Here is a 19,629-nt window from a genome sequence, read left to right on the forward strand (position 1 = left end):
GTCAGGTTATGTCATTTCTTTGCTTAAAATCTTTATAGGGTTCCCCAGCAAGGACAATGCCAAAGGGATGAATGTTTCTAAAGTAGACCTGCAGGACCCGGGGCAGGCTGGCAGGGGAGGAAGGGTCCTCAGGCCAGTGTCCTCCTCCCATCCATCTGTCTGTTGACAGGCAGTCCTGACTGTATCTCCTACTATCTGATTCCTTAAAGAAAGGAAACTTTTTAAAGGGAGAAAAATATAATCAATGAGCTTCCTGTTCCAGTTAGGGCACCATAAGAAGCCAACAACACTCACACTTCTCAAGAAGCAGTAAGATATGTCAAGTCTGCTACCACTTAATAACCAGTTTCCAAAGATAAAGCTAGCCTTCCAGAGAACAGTTATTACCCGTTTTGTGGTGCTGGTGAAACCTCTTTAAGCCCCTCTTTTCTGTGCACCCTCCAGCTGGTCACCAAGCCCTGTCCACCTAATTGTCTCCGGGCTCTATCCCTCTCCTTCACCTCACTGATGCTGTGGCGGAAGGTGAAATTCAAATGAAATAAGTATGGACTTGAATTAGCTCAGGTCTCATCAGTTTTCCTCGGAGCTACAGCAGCAGCCTCCTAACCAGTCTCCCCACCTCTAGTCATTTATTTATTTCCAACCAAAACCTCATACAGTGTCTGCAATGACTTTAAGAAAACCTAAATTTGATCAAGTCTCCTGCTTAAAACTCTCCAGAGTTCCTATATTGCCATACTATAAATTCTTCAAGACATATCACAGTAGCCAAAGTAAATACTCTTTGTTATCTTCCCTAGATGCCTTCTTGAAAAGACCTTGCCTGTCCCACAGGGGTGGGCAAATGATCCAGCCCAGATCAGAATACTTTGCTCCCTGCAACAGTGATTGGTCCAAAAGGATAAGCACATCACCCAAGCCAGGCCAATCAGAGCCCGTCTCTAGAATTGATTTTGGATGTAGAGAAAGGAGTTCTCCCTTCTGGAATTGCTAAACTGGGGCTGTCAGCAGTGGGGCCCTGTCAAGGAGGGTGGACTGTCTGCAGTGGAAAAGATTGATGCCAACACACAAAGAATGGAAGGCAAGGAGCCAGACAGGCCACGGGCAGCATCAACTCCCATTCTGGAACCTCTTCCTTTCGGGAACTCCTAAAGCATCCTTCCCAGTTATGGAACCAGCAACTACCCACTGACACCTCAGCTAGCTGGCAGCCCACAGCCCACCTGTATCTGTGCCCTCTTCCACAGTGCTTCCTGTGCCCAGAAGGCATGCTCCTTGGATTTTTACATAGCAGCCAGGCCTCCTCTGTGGAGCTTTCCCTGGAGGGAAGCACAGTTAGTCCAATCTTCCAGATGTGCTCTAGAATGTACCCCTTTTGCTGCACTTACACTGCCCCCCTCCCTTCTCAATCTCATAGCTAGTTGCACAAGAAACCTCAGACTCAACCTAGTTTCCTCACACTTCCTCCTTACCCATGTGGACTTTCCTCCTCTTCCTTTCTGCCCCACATCACCATCACAGTCCAGAACCTCATGATCTCCTTCCTGGACCCAGGCAACAGCCACTCCCCAACCCAGCCATTCCTCCACACCACCCACAGAGTCAAACCACTAGGATCAAGGCCCTTCACAGACTGGCCCCAACCTCTGTTCTCTAATATCCCAACACTTCCACTTCTAGGAAGATGGAGCAGACATTCTTTCCCCTATTCCAGCTGCTGTGCACAACTAAAAGCCGCGGGTGTTATATGTAAAACAAATATAAGAAGACTCTGAAAGGCAGAGTGAAGAGGGCAGACCAGTTAGGGACCTCAGGACCAGAGGAAGGAACCGTGGTGGGTTCCCTGCGTTTTCTTTTTGCCTCACATATCCCAGACTTGGAACTGAAGAGGCCGACAACCTGGAAATGCCACAGGCACAGACAAAAAGAGCCCCAAGGAAAGCTTGCTCCCTCTAGCAAAACGCAAAACTTTTAGATAACAACCATTCTTTCAGCCAAACACAGATAACCCCATAGTCTCACCCACACCCATACCAGCAAAGTGCGAATGGCATCTGCAAAAAACCCTACAGCTGACAAGAAACTCAATGGTGAAAGACTGAAGGCTTCCCCTCCAAGACTAAGAACAGGCAGTGACGTCCATCGTCCCCACTGCTATTCAGCATAGTACTGGAAGTCCCAGCCAGCACAAGAGGCAAGAAAAGGAAATTAAAAACATACAGATTGGAAAGGAAGAAACAAAACAATCTCTATTTGCAGATGATATGATTGTCTACGTAGAAAATCCTGAGGAATATACAAAAAACATTCCTAGCACTAATTAGTGAGTTTAGCAAGGATGTAGGATATGAGATAAAAATAAAAAATCAATTGTATTTCTATATACTAGCAACAAACGTAGACACTGAAATTAAAAATACAATAGCATTCACAATCGTTTAAAAAAAAAAGAAATACTTAGGTGTAAATATAATTTCTTCCACAAATCATTCTCCAGTCTAGCCACATGGTCTCCCTCTGCCATGAGGGCAGGAATAGTACATCTGTTTCGCTCTCCAATGAAACCAAAATACCTAGCCAGTGCCCAGCACCCAGTAGCCTTGCAACATTTGTTGCCACAGCTCATACTCTGCTCTAAGAGAGGCTTTCTTCCCCTTTATGCTCTTAGTGAGATCACCGTCTATTAAAAAGCTCCATCTCTAGTTTCCGCCTTGGCAGGGCATGATTGCCAAGGAAGAACCAGGGAAACTGTTTCTGCTCCCATTCCCAAACACACCCACGTTCTTACATTACGGACAGGAGGGATTGGAAGTGGCCTCTGTAGGCATCTCTTGGCCACCCAGAGGGGACACTGGGCCCCAAGGCTTGGCTTAAAGACCCACAGCAACAATGTGAGACCACTGCCAATGCTGTCTCGTCCATGCTCTGTGCTGGGAGGAGCTACAAACGCCCTCCCTCTGTCTGAAAGCTCAGTAGCTCAGTTATGAACAAGGGGGGCATCTGTGCTGAAGCAAGTCCCGCGGAGAAGAGGCTGTGGGAGGTAAGTCAGGGCCCAGGGGGCATTCGGATATCTTTTCCCAAAAACTTTCCTCCTCCTCTTACTTCTGATGGTAAAAAGTGACACTGATAGTCATTAAACAAAAGTCAAAACCTCAGAACAGTCCTGATTCCTCCCTTTCTCTCACACCCCACCACCAACCCCACAGCAAAACCCGTTGTTCCCCTTTCAGAAGAGACCTCCAGTCCCACCACTTCTGACCATCTCTACCACCACCACCACTCGGGACCCGGCTACTCCCATCACACCTGGATAACTCCAACAGACTCCGCCTCCTCTCCCTGCGTCCTCCTTGCTCCCTCGGTCTCTTCTCAACACAGCAGCCAGAGTGAGCCTTTCAAGATGTAACTCAGGTCGTGTCATTCCTCTTTTAAAACCCTGAAATGTTCCTGGTTCTCCTTGTCATTCATAATGCAACCAAGTCTTGACAGTGACCCCAATGGCCTGGCCCCCAAAACTTCTCTGTCCTCACCTTCTACTACTCTCCTCCTCACCTTCTCCTCACGCACTCTAGCCACCCCGGCCACCTTTACCTCACTGTTCTCATTGCCTAATGCTCCTCCCCTAGTTAAACACACGACTCACTTCTTCACTTCATTCACTATGGCATACACTCTGCTAGGAGTTCACCAGAACCCATGTCCTTTTTCTCGTGGGCACATGGCTAGATGACATTTCCCAGCCTCCTTTGCAGTTAGGAGTAAACATGTGACTGAGTTCTGACCAATGGATGGAAGGGATGTATGCATTTTCCAGACTGGCCCATAAAAACTTCCTCACAAAACTCTCTCTTTTTCCTCATCCTCCAGCTGAATGGAAAGGAATCTAAGTACTCTGAGGAGGGCAGAACCACAAGATAGAAGGTATGCGGGTCCTTCAACAGCCACAAGGATGGATGCCTGCTAACCAGGAGCAGACACACTGGAATTTTTCTGTGCAAGAAACAAAGTTTTCTTGTGTTGCTACACTGAGATTTGGGGGTTTGTTTGCTACTTAACCTAACAATTTTGTTTCCTTCTCAATGAGGCCTTCTTTGACTCTGCTATTTAAATTTCTCCTAACACTTCTTAGTTGACCTCCTTGCTTTATTTTTCTCCATAGTCCTTATTACCATAGCACAATGCATATTATATATACATTTTTTTTTTTTCTCTATCTCCTCAAATTTGAATGTTAGCTGAAGGCAGGAAATTTTGCTTTTTTTTTTTCCTTTGCTGTATCCCCTGGGTCTAGAACAGGGCTTGGCATGTTGTAGACAATTATTTGCTGTTGAATGAATGAATAAATGAGTGAATGAATGGAACATGGGTTCCAAGGTTAGGAAGGCCTGGGTTGAGACCTGGCTCTGCCATTTACTAGCTGTGTGACCTGGAGCAAGTGACTCTACCTCGTTAAGATTCATTTTCTTCATCTGTAAAATGGGGACATAATAGTACCTTCTCTATAAGGACTGAGAATAATTAAGACCACGAACATAAACCCCTTAGCATGTGCCTGGTAACAGTTCAGGCTCCATAAATGCTAATTGCCACTGTTATCAACTGAAGGCCAGAGGACAAGACTGGGTGTCAGGCCCTAGTACGGTCATTGGTAGGGCCACATTTCAGAGAGAAGGAGCTGAATGGATATTTACACTCTTCTGAAAAAGACCGCGGCAAACACCTATGTCCTGAGACTCAAGAGCTGCCTAAAAGTTCTCAGTAAATTGCCAACGATCAGAAAAACACGACAACTGGTGTCAGGGGTGATGAAAAGTGTGTGCCGAGCCTGCAGAAAACTGCTGCTGCAGAGAGCACCACCCAGATGATGAGAGATCACTTTGTGCCTTTTAAGAAACAATCTTCACTGCAGAGCTCGAGAAAAGAGGGGCCTCTTGCATCATAGGGACAAGGTAATAAGGCTATAAAAATGGAACTCAAATAAACCACACACAGAGCCCACATGGGCCCAATTTTCCAGGAAAAATAGCGATTGCTACAGCATTCAGATGAGGAGTCACACTTGTGCCTCAGCATAGCCAACAGCTTTCAGAAATCATTAGGCTGCAGAAAAGCCACTGGGTTTGCCAAATTAGAATTGCCAGCTCTCACCTGCCCCTCACTGTCATGAGAAGACACAGAAAACGATACTGGATGCCTGTGCCTGCTTCGCCGTCTTCAAAATACAGAGTGAAGCCTCCCAGGAGGAACAGCACCCCCCAGGCAGAAAGACAGCAGCTCCTCCTGTCCGCAGCCCGCTGCCCCCTCTCTAGAGGTTTTCAGCTTTCTCCTTGGCTCAGACCTGCTCTCAGATCTCACCTCCCAGAACTCTCTGCAGCCCTGGGCCTTGCTGATGAACCCCCTTCTTGAAATTCTCACTCCTGCGGCCCCTCATGGCTCTCACCAAACTCCCCCACACCCCCACCTCTGCAATCCCTCTCACCTCCATCTCTCGCTCCTCTTCTACCTCTGCACGCCTAACTGTTGGTATTCTAAGCCTCTAAAATACGGTGTCTGCCCACCTTTCCAGTTCTAGTGCCTGTTCTTCCTCTATATCAGAGGCAGGACAGCTTCACGGTTAGAAGCAGAGACTGTGGAGCCAGACCCACCAGGTCTAATCTCGGCTCTACAGCTGTACGATCTTGGGCAGTTAATTAATTGCTTTATGTCTATTTCTTCATCTGTAAAATGGAGACAGCGACAGCACCTCATTTGGGTCATTGCAGGGATTAGAAGACTTAATATATATCAAGTTCTTTAGAACCAGGCTTGGAACATGATACAGCCCTAAAGTGCTAGCTATAACCACCACTACATGTGCCCATCACTTCAGCCAAACCCCAAACATCCCCCACGTCCTCCCACCTCCATTTCCTCTAGTCACGCCTTTTCCCTTTGTTGGGAATGTCCAGCCTCCATCTCAGCCCATCCTTCAAGGTGTTGACCAAAGCAACCACTCCACAACACCTTTCTTGATACCCCGCCCCAGTCACCCAAGGAGATGGAATTCTTCTCTTTCTAACAGGGTGGGGCTGACTTCTCCCAGGGCCCTCTTCTTAATCTCTCTTCAATAATAATCAGTTCTAGACTTGTTTTATCCTGTCCACTCCCAGGTCAAGGGTAAATTTCGTTTTTTTCTCCCCCAATTTTTATTCCCTGCAACTTTATACACTGTAAAGACTCAATAAATATTTATTGGATTAAGTTGAAATACAAAAGCCTGGAGCCTGGGTCTCCATAATAATCAACCAGAGACTGAAACCACGACAACAGATCAGCATGACAGAGGAAGCCTTCTCTGTCACCCCAAAGCCAACACAGATTTCAGGCTCAAAAGAGTACTGGGGACCAAGCCGGTGGTGTGTGTTTGTCAGTTTCATTCTAGTCATTTCCTAACGGCCAACAAAATGCCAAATCCTTTCAGCAAATTTGCAACCTGCTTCCCTTGCGAAGAGCACTTCCTGACAGGCTCACTCTGGCTTAGGGAGACATGTTTTTTTCTCAGAAGTCCTATTTACTTTTCCTTGTTTTAGGGCATTTCTTAAAAACATCCTCAAGAAAGTATCACTTTATTTTATTTTGTTATTGTTTTAATCAAAGTGTCAAAGATAGAGGAATATAGAATTCCTCAATTTGAGCAGAGAGATTACACCTTAAGAGAATGTACTGGCTCACCTCCACACTTAGAAACAAACAAGTCATCTATTACTGGAAAACATGCAGCCCTTCACTTACATCTCATTTCACATTACCACTTCCCTGCTTCTCCATTCATGGAAAACACGACCAAGACATTCCTAGCATTTAAAGTAAAATTTTAATATATCCTCACAGCATTTCTCTTGAAAAAAGAAATTCTGATTCTCTATCTAATCCTGGGCCATTGCCATTAGCTAGATAAATGCCAAACTAATGAAATGATTCTGTAACACACAAACGGGGCTTAATGCAGCATTAGCTGAAAGAGCAAAAATTAGAAGCAATCTAAATGCCCCACAGCAAGCTCATGGCTTATTGAAGACATTCCCTTGATAGAACATTATGCAGTCATCTTAAATGAGCATGATAAAAACCAGGGAGCCACATGGAAGAAGGCTGAGGATATAATCTTAAGAATAAAGGGGAGGCAAATGTGTAGGGACATGTGTTCGTGCCATCGAGGTTGCCCAGCTGGGCACATTAGGTCCAGAGCTCGAAGCTGGATGCAATGAACGTTAAGGGAAAGCTAGGAAGAAATCTCAGTAAACAAGGCCAGAGAGGATGCGGTAGCCAAAGGAGAACGAGAACCCTGGGCATGGGCAGGGGCCTGCTTAGGAGTGCAGAATGGGAGATGGAAAAGACTCCATGAAGCCAAGGTCGTTTCGGGAATTCCATCCCAAAGCAGGCAAGGGGAATGGGAGAACCCTCCCTAGTTTGCAGAACGAATCAAGCCCTGGATGAGAAAACAATTTTCAAATCCCTAAGACACTCATGTCAAGCCTTGTCCTTTCCATAGTGTGGCCACCGGGCTCCCATCTGAAGGCTCAGCCCCTCCCAAGCCTCAAAGGCTAATCCTGACCCAAGGCAGGAGAGATTTAAGGGGCTCCAGCCCAGAATTCAGAGATTCAGCTTTTTTCTGCTCACCTGGCAGATAAAGAAAGTGAACCCCCAAAAGAAGGAGCATCTTAGCCAAGGCCACACCGAGAGTTACAGGCCGACTCAGACTTGAGTCCGAATTTGCGTGTCTCTGGGTTTACAGCTCTTCTGTAGAGCAACCTGGCGCAAGACTGACTGATGAGTCAGACCAACTGGCCCTGCACAAAGTGTAGGAACCCAACTGATGCCAGAGAAACAGCGGCTTATGACTAGGTGAGTCCAACCAGAGCAGGGCAGGAAAATCCGAGCGACCCCAAGACACCAACAGTTGCCTCCAAAGAGAAAGAGTCCCCTCCTGCACCCCAGTCCCTGCCAAAGCCCCGCCTCTAACTCCTCGATCCCCTGCACTTTGTTGGTTCAGCTGAAGCTCTGCTGCCCTGAGGGTGCCAATGCTGGTCCCTAATGGCAGGGTCTCTGGCACTGCTGTGCCACCTCTGGGTCCCACAAGACAACAACTCCATCTCTGGACAAGAGAAAAATGACTCCAGAGCTCCTCCCCACAGCCCCTGTCCCCCTTGATTCCTACCCCTTCCCCATCAGAATCCCCAATCTGGACCCCTCCTGCCACATACAAGAGGCCAAACACATTGCTTTGGCATTTCAGGTCCTTCTTCTCACGGCCCAAACCACCTACCTACTCATGCCTCCCAAGGCACTCACCCCTGTCCCCAGATGGGCCAGGGGCTGCTCTCCTGCTCCTTACGCCACCTCCAGAAGCCATGTTCTCCTCCTCGACCCCAAGTCCCCTAACACCCAGCTCAAGCTTTCTCTCGTTCTCCCAGGCCTCCTCCACACACGCTGGTGTTGCTCACACTGTTTCCACTGAATGACCCAACCCCTTGGGGCCTGAGCAGCCAAAGGGCCAGGCTCGCACATGTGGTACGCACAGGTTACCCAGAAGCGGTCACCGGAAGAACTATGCACAGAGGCCCTCTTTTTCCCAAAATTTGCTCTAAATATAACATTAGAGGTTCCATCATTTAACTGGTTGTCAAACTCTCCCTTGGCCCCCTTGGGAGTGGGGTGCAAACATTAGGCACTGACACTGGAGCAAGGACCACTGGGGAGGGTCCTGACGGATTCGAGAGCTCTTCCCACCTGCCATGCTGCCCGCAAGGAGCACTTTCTGGGCTCCTACTACATGCTGACTGGCAGCCACAGGGCACTGAAGACACAAATCCCAACAACCCAGTCTTTGCCCCACAGGAATTTGGACTCGAAGAGGGAAAAGATGTGGTGAGCCCCACAAATGCAGCATGATCACTGCCACGCAGAGAGAAGGGCAGCAAGGAGCAGAGGCGGCCGTGACCAATTCAACCCCACAAGCCGAACTTGAGCTGGTCCCTGAGGGGGATCAACAACACCAATAAAAATAATGGCAGCCAGCACTCATTGAGCGCTTACTGTGTGCTAAGCACAGTACCAAACACTTCGCTGGGTTTACTGCAAACGCACCGACTCCTTCATTATTGAGCCCCTATTCTCTGTCGGGCACTGTTTTGGGCACTGGGGATAGAGAAGTAAGCAAAATAAACACAGTCTCTCCCCTCTTAGCTTACGTCCTATTGAGAAAAGATAGACAAAAAACCAAATCAGTAAGTAAAATGTGTAATATGTAGGATGGTGATAAGGGCTAAGAGCAAAAATAAAGCAGAAAAGGGAAACGGAACACCCAGAGGGCAATGGGCTGGGCGGTGCAAATTTAAACACGGTGACATTTGAGAAAAGGCCTGAAGAAGGTGAGTGAACAAACCAAGCAGATATCTAGGGGAAGGGTGGAGTGGGCAGTCCAGGGAGAGAGCTTGAACAGGAAGCACGCCTGGCATGTTTGAAGAACAGCAAGGATTCGGAGGGGCTGGAGTGGAGTGAGAGAGGGGCAGGCAGGATCAGCATGTACAGCTGCACAAGTTGTGCACTGCATAACTCAAGGGGGCACCACTCACATGCACCACAGTGAGCTACGTGGAACCCAGCCTGCTCAACCATACCCAGGCCCCGGGGTGGGAGATGAGGTCAGAGAAGTACCGGGAAGCCTTGTGGACCATGCTAAGGATTTGGCTTTTCCTCTGAGTGAGACAGGAAGCTACTGTGGAGAGAGTTCTAGCCACAGGCATGACCTGGTCTGACCCCTCTTCCCAGGATCACTGGGCAGAGAGCACACAGCAGCTGGGCAAGGTTGGAAGCAGGAGACCGCTTTGGAGTCTACTAGAATAAACCCACTCCACTGTATATTGTATTATCCTCAGTCCCAGCAGGCGGATCTGTGATCACTCTTTCATAGAAGAGACTGAGGCTCAAGAGAGATCTGGTAACTTGCCACGGTCACTCGGCTGGGCAGTGCCAGAACCGCTGGGATTAGGAAGCAGGGGATGAGACCATTCCAGGTGAAATGAACAGCATCAGCCATGGGACAGGAGCTTTGCAGGGCCTGGCATGCTTGAGGAAGGGCAGGCTCACGGTCCAGGAGGGCTACAGCCTGGGGGCAGATGGCAAGGGCAGCCAGTGAAGGCCTGTCTGCGCCCTGCCCACTCTCCCATGGGCGCCTCCCAGCAGCGTCCAAGCCACGTGGCTTGGACCTGACCAGAACAACCGCCTCCGGACCAGTCTCCCTGCTCACACTCGTCCTCCCCACTTCAGTGCACAGGCAGCTGCAAGAACCCTTAGAAAACATAAATCATATTTTCTTGCTCTCAACATGCTGAATGAATGATGACTCCCTCATCCAGCTTGTCCTGGCTCAAATAGGGGAAAGGACCACTTCTTCCTCTCCTCCTTAGCAGAGGGAGGCGACCCCACATCGAGGGGTACAGGGGTGCCTGCTAGCCAGGTGTGGCCCGTCAGACCAGGGCCAGGCCACCGTATTAACCACTGGAAACTCACGAGGCAAGACTGCAGCCATTCAGACCACCTAGGGGGCAACTTTTGGTGTAAACTTTTTAAAAATAAAATGGCTTACTCCAGAGCAAACTAGACGTACTTTACCACGTTGGGGCCAAGGGAAAGGAGGCCTGCAGACAGGCCCAGCTGTACCGACTGTAACAGGCGCGCTCCAGGCTAGAGCCTTGGCCCTCTGAGTCCCCAGGCCCCCAACAACACTCCCAGGGAGGAGGCCGTGTAAGACTGCTGAAGGCCCACAGAGCCACAGGCACCAGGCAGGCGATGAAGGGCTTTCCTCACGAGGCTGTGAGTTTAAGGTGGGGAGCCAATGACTGTTTGCTTTCTGGATGCTGAATACAGTAGACTCCAAAGTTATCTCAGAAATTGGGGAAAACTGTGAAACTAAGGCTGAAACAAAACTTAATAAATTTGAGCTGGCAAATATTTGAAACAAATGGATCTATTTCCCAAAAGATCACTACCCCTCCCAGGGTTTAAATCCAGGCCCTCTGAGGGCCGCACTCATTCCAAAGTCCTCTGTCATCCGTACAAGGAGATATATCAACACACACACACACACACACACACACACACACGTGCAGGTATGGAGACATATTTTTAAAGGAATGTAACAACACCCAAAGAATGAGAATAGTAACGAGCTCCCCCCCCGCGCCCCCCCGCCACCCACCCACCCAAGAAGACTGAATTTAGTAACAAAGAGCCTCCCCAGGAGGCCCTGGTAGGAGTGTTAAATGATGGCTGCATGAATGACTGCTTCTCTGGTGGAACGGCACAGTCCGTGGATGGGAGGGGAGTCAGGGGAGCTCTGGAAGCCAAGTGCATCCCCAGACCCCTTCAGGAGGCAGATAACTTGAAGTCTCCCACACTGCATCAAACCGGTGCAAGGCAAGCCTCAAAGGCTTCGTTCTTTGAACAGGAAGGTGGGAGGAGAAGGGTCAGGAAAGCAATCATAACGTCTGTAGGAGGAAGGGTGCAGAGTCTCCATGGGCGTGGGGGTCCTGGTTTTCAGAAAGAAGGGACACAGACAGCAGGATGAATGTCCTAGATCTGACAGCAGAAGTATAACATAAAAGAAGACTCAACAAGGATGCTCAGAGAAATCGCTTACATTTGCTTAGCTTCAAGCATTTCTGGGCAGTCAAAAGCCAAGCAGACAGTGATGCGGAAAGATCCTGTGAGAGCTGGTCGTCAGGAATTTCAGAAAGGGCAAGAGCACAGTAAAATATTCTAAATACACTCAAAGGCCAGACTCTGAGCCAGCAGGAAGAAGATTAGGGGTGGCTGGGTGACGGGAGGCAGGGAGGAGTTAATTAAAACTAGTTTCCTGAAGGTAACAGCCCAATATCCCACTGGAGGGACACTGAGAGGCTGGTCCTCATTAAAAGCCAAAAGTAAGGGAGAAAATACAAGCTCGCCTTCAGGCAAAGCTGCAGCATGCACAAATCTGGACCCCTATGTGCAAAGTGGCTCATCTGTCTTCAGAAAAGACAGACACGCACCTAAGGCAGTCCAGAGATGGGCAGGCGGAGTGACCAAGAGAGCCCGCCCCGGCTCATGCCCTCAGCTTTACCAAGAGGTCTCCTTGATTTCATCCCTTCCCCACAGAAAGTAACGGGGACATATAAGAAGCCAGGCCTTGGAATCATCCCAACTCTGGCCCTGCTCTGCTACACGTGGTCAAGTGTAACCACCTCTGGGGCCATTCTTACAATCTGTCACTATCTTCTTCGTTTATTTCTCTGTGAACCGTTTCTCTCTCCCACTAGAATGAAACCTCCTTGAGAGCAGAGGCCAGGTCTGCCTTGCTCATCACTGTGCCCCCAGCCAGCATCTAGAACAATGGCTGCCACATTGCAGGATCTCCACAGATGAATGCGTGGCTCAGGGACTGCCTGGCTTCAAACACCAAGCAGTCATCTCCAAGAGCCGTGCCTGAGCCTGCCCTGCCAGGTGTGGGCCAAGTGCTGGATGGATGGCCCAGTGCCTTCCCGAGGTTCTCAGCCAGCCCAGCGCCCCCACCCCTTCCCTGCCGTCCTGACCCCTCCTCTTCACCACATCCCAGGAGCACTGCTCAGGCCCCTGACCTGAGCAATGACAAGGAGCAAGAGGAAGCTGCTACAGGGAGAAAGACAACAATTAGCTCTCTTCAGTCTATAAAAGTGTTGGTAGAAAGAAGCCACAACCAAACCTAAAAGTCATGAACAGACAGAAGGGACGTGAACTGAGAACACTAGAAATGGAAGGGGCCTGAGAGAACAGAGGACAGGGTCACCCAATCCCAGAACAATGGAGTCTGGGGTACGTGAGGGACATAGGGGTATAGGATAAAGGAAAAAGCAGTCACACAGTGAGTGAGACACCTGCAAAATTCATTACCTTAACTGACTGTAATAAAGGCTAGTCAAATTCCAGGAGGAGAGTTACTCAGGACATCTCCCCTAACACATTATAAACCCTTAGCTTTCTATGTGGATTTCCAGAAGGAAAACATCCTCTTTATAACAGGTTCCTTAATGCCTTTGACAGAAAATAATCTGGATAGGTCAGAGTTAACATGAGGGTTATAGCCTAGGCCAGGTTGCCAAAAATATAGATTCTTGATTTAGCTGGAGAGTATTAATTTGTGGAACTAATTTTTAACTGGGCTTCTATGAGTATAAAAGTAATATATGCTCATTGTTGAAAAACAGGAAACCACAGAGAAGAAGATGAGAAGAAAAATCTCCTCTAATTCCATGAGATGAGAACCATTGTTAACATTCTGATGCATTTCCCTCCTTCTGTGCATGAGATTTTAACAGAGTCAAGAGCATGCTGTGAATATAATTTCAATTCCTGCTTCTTTCCAGTAAAGTCCATTTAAAAATACTCCACAGAGTTCCAAGAAAGAAGTTCACCCTTCGTGAATACATAAACAACAAAATGAATAAAAGAAACCCTTCATGAAGTTTAAAAAAAAAAAAAATCTGATTATTCCACTGAGCCCCCATTTCCCCAGCAAAAGAAAAAAAAAAAATCACTATTGCTAGGATAGAAATGGCTCATGAGGGCCAGCCCTGGTGGTCTAGTGGTTAAGTTCAGCGCACTCTGCTTCAGCAGCCCGGGTTTGGTTCCCAAGCATGGACCTATACCGCTCATCTGTCAGTGGCCATGCTGTGGTGGCGGCTCACATACAAACAGAGGAAGACTGGCAGTGGATGTTAGCTTAGGGCAAATCTTACTCAGAAAAAGAAAAAAGAAAAGAAATGTCCCATAAAATAGAAACATTAAGCTCATGTTTGTATCCTCTTACCTACATCATATTTTCAATAAATATCTACTGTTTTGAACAAGTCACATACTTTTTTTCAAATCAAAAGAAGAATTTCATAACTGCATCTTATTATTTTGAAGCAAGAAATCAAGTCTTGGTGGCCTTGGGAAGGTTTCTCTTCCAATCTGCCAGTGGACTAAATCATTTAAAAATGATCAGTTCACATTCATGGACTACAACATGCAAATGAAAGTCCTATCTCCAGTTTTGTTGTATTCTGTCACCTAAACAGTTGAGTAATAAAATGGCCTTGCCAAGGACATATTATGTGTCATGTCCTACCCAGTCAGGAGCTGCCCTGATTTCTGCCCATCTCCTGGTGGTGTATCTGGTTTTATACGTAGGCCCAAGACCTTGGCCAGTGGAGAGCAGAAGAATCTTTCTGCCTAGAAGACTGTCCAGGATCACGATCTCCTTAGCACAATGCATTTTTTCTACCTCTCATAATATTTCGCACTGCATACAACAAATATGCACATGCCAGGCATTGGGCTGGGTGCTCAGGACACAAAGGTGAATAACAGATGCTATGCCTGTTTCCATGGAGCTGCAGTTTGCAGAGCAGTTCCCCATCCGTTATCTTCACACTAAGCCCAGGAGACAGGGAAGGACATCACCACTACTCTCATAACCCAGATGATAAAGCAAATGTTCATGGGAGTACTTTGCCCCAGGTTATAAAGTAGAAGGCTGAACTCAAAGCTAGGTCTTCTGACTTCTAGTCCAGTACTCTCTCCACTGGTGAACTTCCTCTTATTGACAAGTGAAGTCATCTGGATTATTCATATTCCCTCCAGCATCTAGGTTCTACCTGGCTGCCTGGTTTCTGACCAATGAGCTGCCCTGACCTCTAGATGGCTGCATGTGCACTGATTTCTGCGTGCTTGCCTAGATTCTGACCCTGGACTCCAGTATCTTCCCAGCTATTCTGACACCAGCCTCAAACTCTGTTTACTCCCTCCCACTGGTACCATGATGCAGCAGACTGCTAACTTCCCCCAATGTTCGATCTCCTCTCCACCCTTAAAAACAGAGATTTTGCTGGACTCGTGGCCTCTGAACTAAAGATATTTCCCAGCTTCCTTTGCAGCTAAATACGACTAAATTCTGGCCACCGGGACAAAAGAATGTGCTACTTCCAATAAACCAACACATGGACAGATAGAACTGTTTGGTGGTTACCAGGAGCTAGCGGGGGTGCAGGGTGGGCACAAGGGGTGGAGGAATGCACTTATATGGTGACTGATAAACAATAATGTACAACAAAAATTTCACAATAAAAAAAAAAAGAATGTGCTACTTCCAGGTCTTGCCTTTAAAATGACTGCATGTGTGTCCCCCCTGATTGTTTCCCCTGCGAGATGGTAAAAACCAAAGCTTCCAGCTTCAACCACCAAGTGGAAGCCACATGTTGAAGATAGGTCTGGACCACTGTCTACTCTAGACTGTACATGAGAGAAAAATCAGTTTCCACCTGGCGTCAGCCATTGTGTCTGTGGATCTCTTTCATACAGGAACTTGCTTTGTGCCCCAACTAATGCAAGAAGCTTGTGAGTGAGACCAGTTCTACAGGCTGCTAGCAAAGCCCCTTGCCACCAATTAAATACTTTAAAGGGGATGTTCAAAATTATGTCAGAAAGTGTTCCATTCAGGTTTATTTCATGGAAAACTTTTAAAAAATGAAAAATTACTAGGATCATAAAGGTGATTTATGCTCCGGTCACAGGAAAAACCGAGAAAGCCCAGAAAAGCACGTCAGCCTCCTGCAATAACAGGAGGGGAGAGAGCTCTAACTGATAAGCACGACCAGTCCTCTCTCCTACAGCAGCTCACTCCATTCCTAGAAAAGGCACCGAGGGCCAAAACGATATGAGCCAAGGCAAATCTCTCCATGGAAACAATGTGATAACAGGAGCTTTTGTTCCTAACCAAGAACTTGATGGTCAACTTTTTTTTTTTTTTTTTTGTGAGGAGATCAGCCCTGTGCTAACATCTGCCAATCCTCCTCTTTTTTTTGCTGAGGAAGACTGGCCCTGGGCTAACATCCGTGCCCATCTTCCTCCACTTTATATGGGACGCCGCCACAGCATGGCTTGCCAAGCAGTGCGTCAGTGCGCACCCGGGATCCAAACCGGCGAACCCCAGGCCGCCGCAGCGGAGAGCGTGCACTTAACCGCTTGTGCCACCAGGCTGGCCCGATGGTCAACTTTTTAAAGAAATTATATAAACTCCATGTTTCATCATCTACTAAGGCCTTTGGACTTTCAAAGTTAGAAGGACTGTTGGTCCAATAATAACCACAAAAGATATATGTATATTCTGTGCCATACCAAGTGGGTGCAAATCAATTCAACCCAACACAAGAACCAATCATGCGACCTTTTATTTCTTCTGATTCAGTAATTCTGATTCAGTAACAATGTGCAGCACAAAATACTTCCCTTTAATAATTTCTGCTGACTTCTAAACACAGTAAATCAGAACATTCAAGAACTTCTTCAATAGAGAAAGGAAAGAGGAACTTGGGAAGAGAACAGAAGTTCAAGTCAGAAAAGCAGGGTTTAAGTCTTGGCTCTGCCACTGACTAGCTTTGGGACCTTGGACAGTAGCTTAAACTCTAGGTATTTCCCAGCCTGCAAAACAGTCCTTATGACGCCTCTTCTCAGGACAATGCATGTAAAAACTACTTTGTAAGTCACACAAGAGAGGTAAATGGTGTTGCTATCGGGATCATGACATTTGGAAAGGCTTTTGTGGAGAGATTTTGATGAGCATCAACGAGAAAACTTAGCAGACTACAAACTACCCAGCCACTTTTTGTAAAACTGACCCAGAGCAATTTCTTTTGCTGTCCTCTTTTTCTCTCTTTAAAATTCCCCCACGTGCATTAGTTGGCAAGAGTTGGTCACTCTGCTGCATTCATTGTTGGCATCCATTTGCTCCTGAGCCACAGAGCAGCCAGTGAGAGCTGCTAGATGTCAGCCGTGGGCCGTGAAGAGGGGGGAGCTGCAGTGAGCTGAGGCCACTGTGCGGCGACATGTCTATCAACCAAAAACGCCTTCCAAAGATCCACTGTGCTGCTAGAAACCTCAAAACCAGACACAGGAAGCATTTCGGGGTGCCAGGAAAAGCGAGGAAGAAGATTGCAGCAGTTAAGAGAGCAAGCTCTTCAGTGAGACTGTCCTGAGTTTGAATCACAGCGTTTCCACTCTCTGTGTGTCATCTGAAGCACCTCTGGGTCTCTGTTTCCCTAACTAGAAAGTGGGACTGACGGTGCCCAGCCCACAGGGCTATTGTGAGGATTAAATGGGAAAATGCAAGTAAGCACTTAGCACAGTTCTTGGCAAATGGTAAATACTCAAAGGTTAGGTACTGCTATTATTATTATTAAAAATAACAAAAATTAAGATTTGGCAGATCTTCAGTCCTTTATATCAAGACTTTGCTACAGGTTTTGCAACCAAGAATTACCTGGACAGCATGCTGGCTCACCCATTAATCTTCCAGGCTAATCAAGGTTCTTCTGGATGTCTGCCTAATGCCCCAGGATAGGTGAAACATCCAAGAATGCCCAACTGGCCAGCTGGCTGGATCCCGACACTTGTTTTTCTGGTTCACAGCTGCCCATCACCATCCTGAGAGGTGTGTGCAGAGGAGAATAGATTAACTTGGACGTCTGTGACTAATTTTCCAGCCACCCAGGCTGTGGCTCCCCATGTCTGAGGGTGAAGCATATCATCAACTTTAAAATATGGCCCTACCCAGCAACTTGAGGCCTGTCAGCACCCATGTGGTGGACAGCGCCTCATCCCTAAACCTGCCCTGGAGGCGGGGGAACTTCCTTCTGTGCCCTCCAGGCTATCCCTGTAAGGCCAGTACATCTTCATTATGAAAGCCAGGACACTGCTCTCCACCACCAGGGAGCAACTTTACAGCTTTCAAAACCCTTATTCTTCCCTTATCTCACTCCAACATCAGACCACACTATAAGGGGCTGGACAAGAATCATGACACCTGTTCCACGGATAAGGAATCAGCCACTGTTTGAGACACTAAGTGATTTGGCTTAGGCTATCTGGTGGCTCAAGTAGCAGAAGCAGCCTAGAAGGCAGGTTATTTGGCTCCCAATCCTGTGCTTTTTCCAGAAAATGTGGGTATTTCTTTTTAAACATTCAACTTCCATAACGGTGCTTTGCTTCTGGAGAATTCATTGACCAAGGTACCTCGGTCACAGTGCAGTGCAGATTCACATACTTGAAAGCCACTCGCACAGGCAGATGGCCTCGTACTGTAGAAATCTAAAGGGTGACTGAAAACAGCCGTGCTGTTAACATAATTGACAATTAATTCCCAGTCCTGGCTCCCTCTCACCCTCTGCCTGGATTCAGCCAGCAGCCTCCTATCAGGGCTCTACTGCAGTCAGTCCCTCTTTACTCCAATCCAACTGGAACACCAACAGTGGACTAATGCTTTAGGGAGAATTATTTCACGTCAATAAATCATAATCATAATCATAATAAAACAAATTCAGTGGTTTTCCACTGTCTACCATCTCTACCTCACCAGGTAAACTGACTTGCCACTTAACCTCGCTGAGTTTCTTCATCTACAAAATGAAGAAGTGAGCTAAATAGATCCTTATCCACTTTCAGCTCATGACTCTAAAACCCCCAATCAAGCCCAAATCCTACATCTGGAGGACACTGGGGCACAGCAGAGTCCACTGGTCAAGAACCTCCATGGCCTAGTTTTTAAGCCCGAGTCCACAGCCTACTAGCTACGTGACCTTAGGCAGGTTACTGGATGATTCTGTGCCTCAATTTCCTCATCTCTAAAATGAGGCTAATAATAGTACCTACCACACGGGGTTTTGTAGAAATTAAATGAGATAATATATGTGAAATGCTAAGAACATCATAAGAACTCTCTCTATATTAGCAATTATTATCATCTGAAATGACATGCTTCCGATTTAGGCCTTGAATGATCTTCCAAACTTAAATTCCCGCCATTTTTTAAGAACTCTCCATTCTAGGCAAGTCTGTGCCCCTGAATACAAACTGGTCATTCCTACCTCCGTGCTTTTAATTGTGCAATGTTTCCTCCCATCCACTCCCTGGAAATACCTATGCTACCCTTGCCTGTGAATCCAAACCCTACCCATCCTTAAAAACCTGATCACTTCCATGAAGCATCCTCCCCACCATGACAACTCACAAAGATCTCTCTGGTCTCTGAATTTCTGCAGCACTTACAGATAGTCTAGACCACTTTATTGGCATTATACATGGCCTTGGATTATCTTCTACCGGTATATGAAACTGCAGGCTCCTTGGCCACAACAACTATTTCTACTCTTCTTCTCGGTTTAGCATGGTGCATGGTATATGGCCCTTCAGATATCTGTTGACTGAATAAATAAATGTGTAGTACTATGCCCAAAGAAATATGCAATAAGTTTTCTTTTAGTTGATGTTGCTCAGCTATTGACTTGCTGTACTTTGGAGTCAATTAAAGATAACATAAAGATGAAAATCAGCAGGGCAGTGACAACCACGGCCAATTAAGTCCTGACCCTCAATAAAAGATGTTATATCTGGCCAACCAGAAGAATAAGAAAAACATAGATATCAAAAGGAAATGGTAACCTAAATTCCAAAGTACCCTGCAAGACCAAGCTCATGAGCTAATACTGTTAGGGAGGGAAAGTTGAGGTTTTCCCAAGCTGAATTCACTCGTTCAAC

General features: G+C 47.1%; 1 protein-coding gene across 5 annotated transcripts in view; it reads right to left on the bottom strand.

Moving 5' to 3' along the window:
- BMAL1 (basic helix-loop-helix ARNT like 1) overlaps positions 1–19,629 on the bottom strand; it is a 104,476-nt gene that overhangs the window by 75,282 nt on the left and 9,565 nt on the right. Inside the window, exon 1 of one of the 5 annotated variants that reach the window (XM_087433183.1) lies at positions 17,357–17,537. The exons of the other annotated variants lie outside the window; for them this stretch is intronic. The gene's annotated coding sequence lies outside the window, so the exon portion shown is untranslated. Of the gene's footprint in view, positions 1–17,356; positions 17,538–19,629 lie in introns of those variants that run through there. 5 annotated transcript variants of the gene reach the window in all.

The sequence above is a fragment of the Ceratotherium simum genome, chromosome 7 (assembly GCF_057802395.1).
Source record: "Ceratotherium simum simum isolate JZ-2026a chromosome 7, ASM5780239v1, whole genome shotgun sequence".
Taxonomy (NCBI): Eukaryota; Metazoa; Chordata; class Mammalia; order Perissodactyla; family Rhinocerotidae; genus Ceratotherium; species Ceratotherium simum.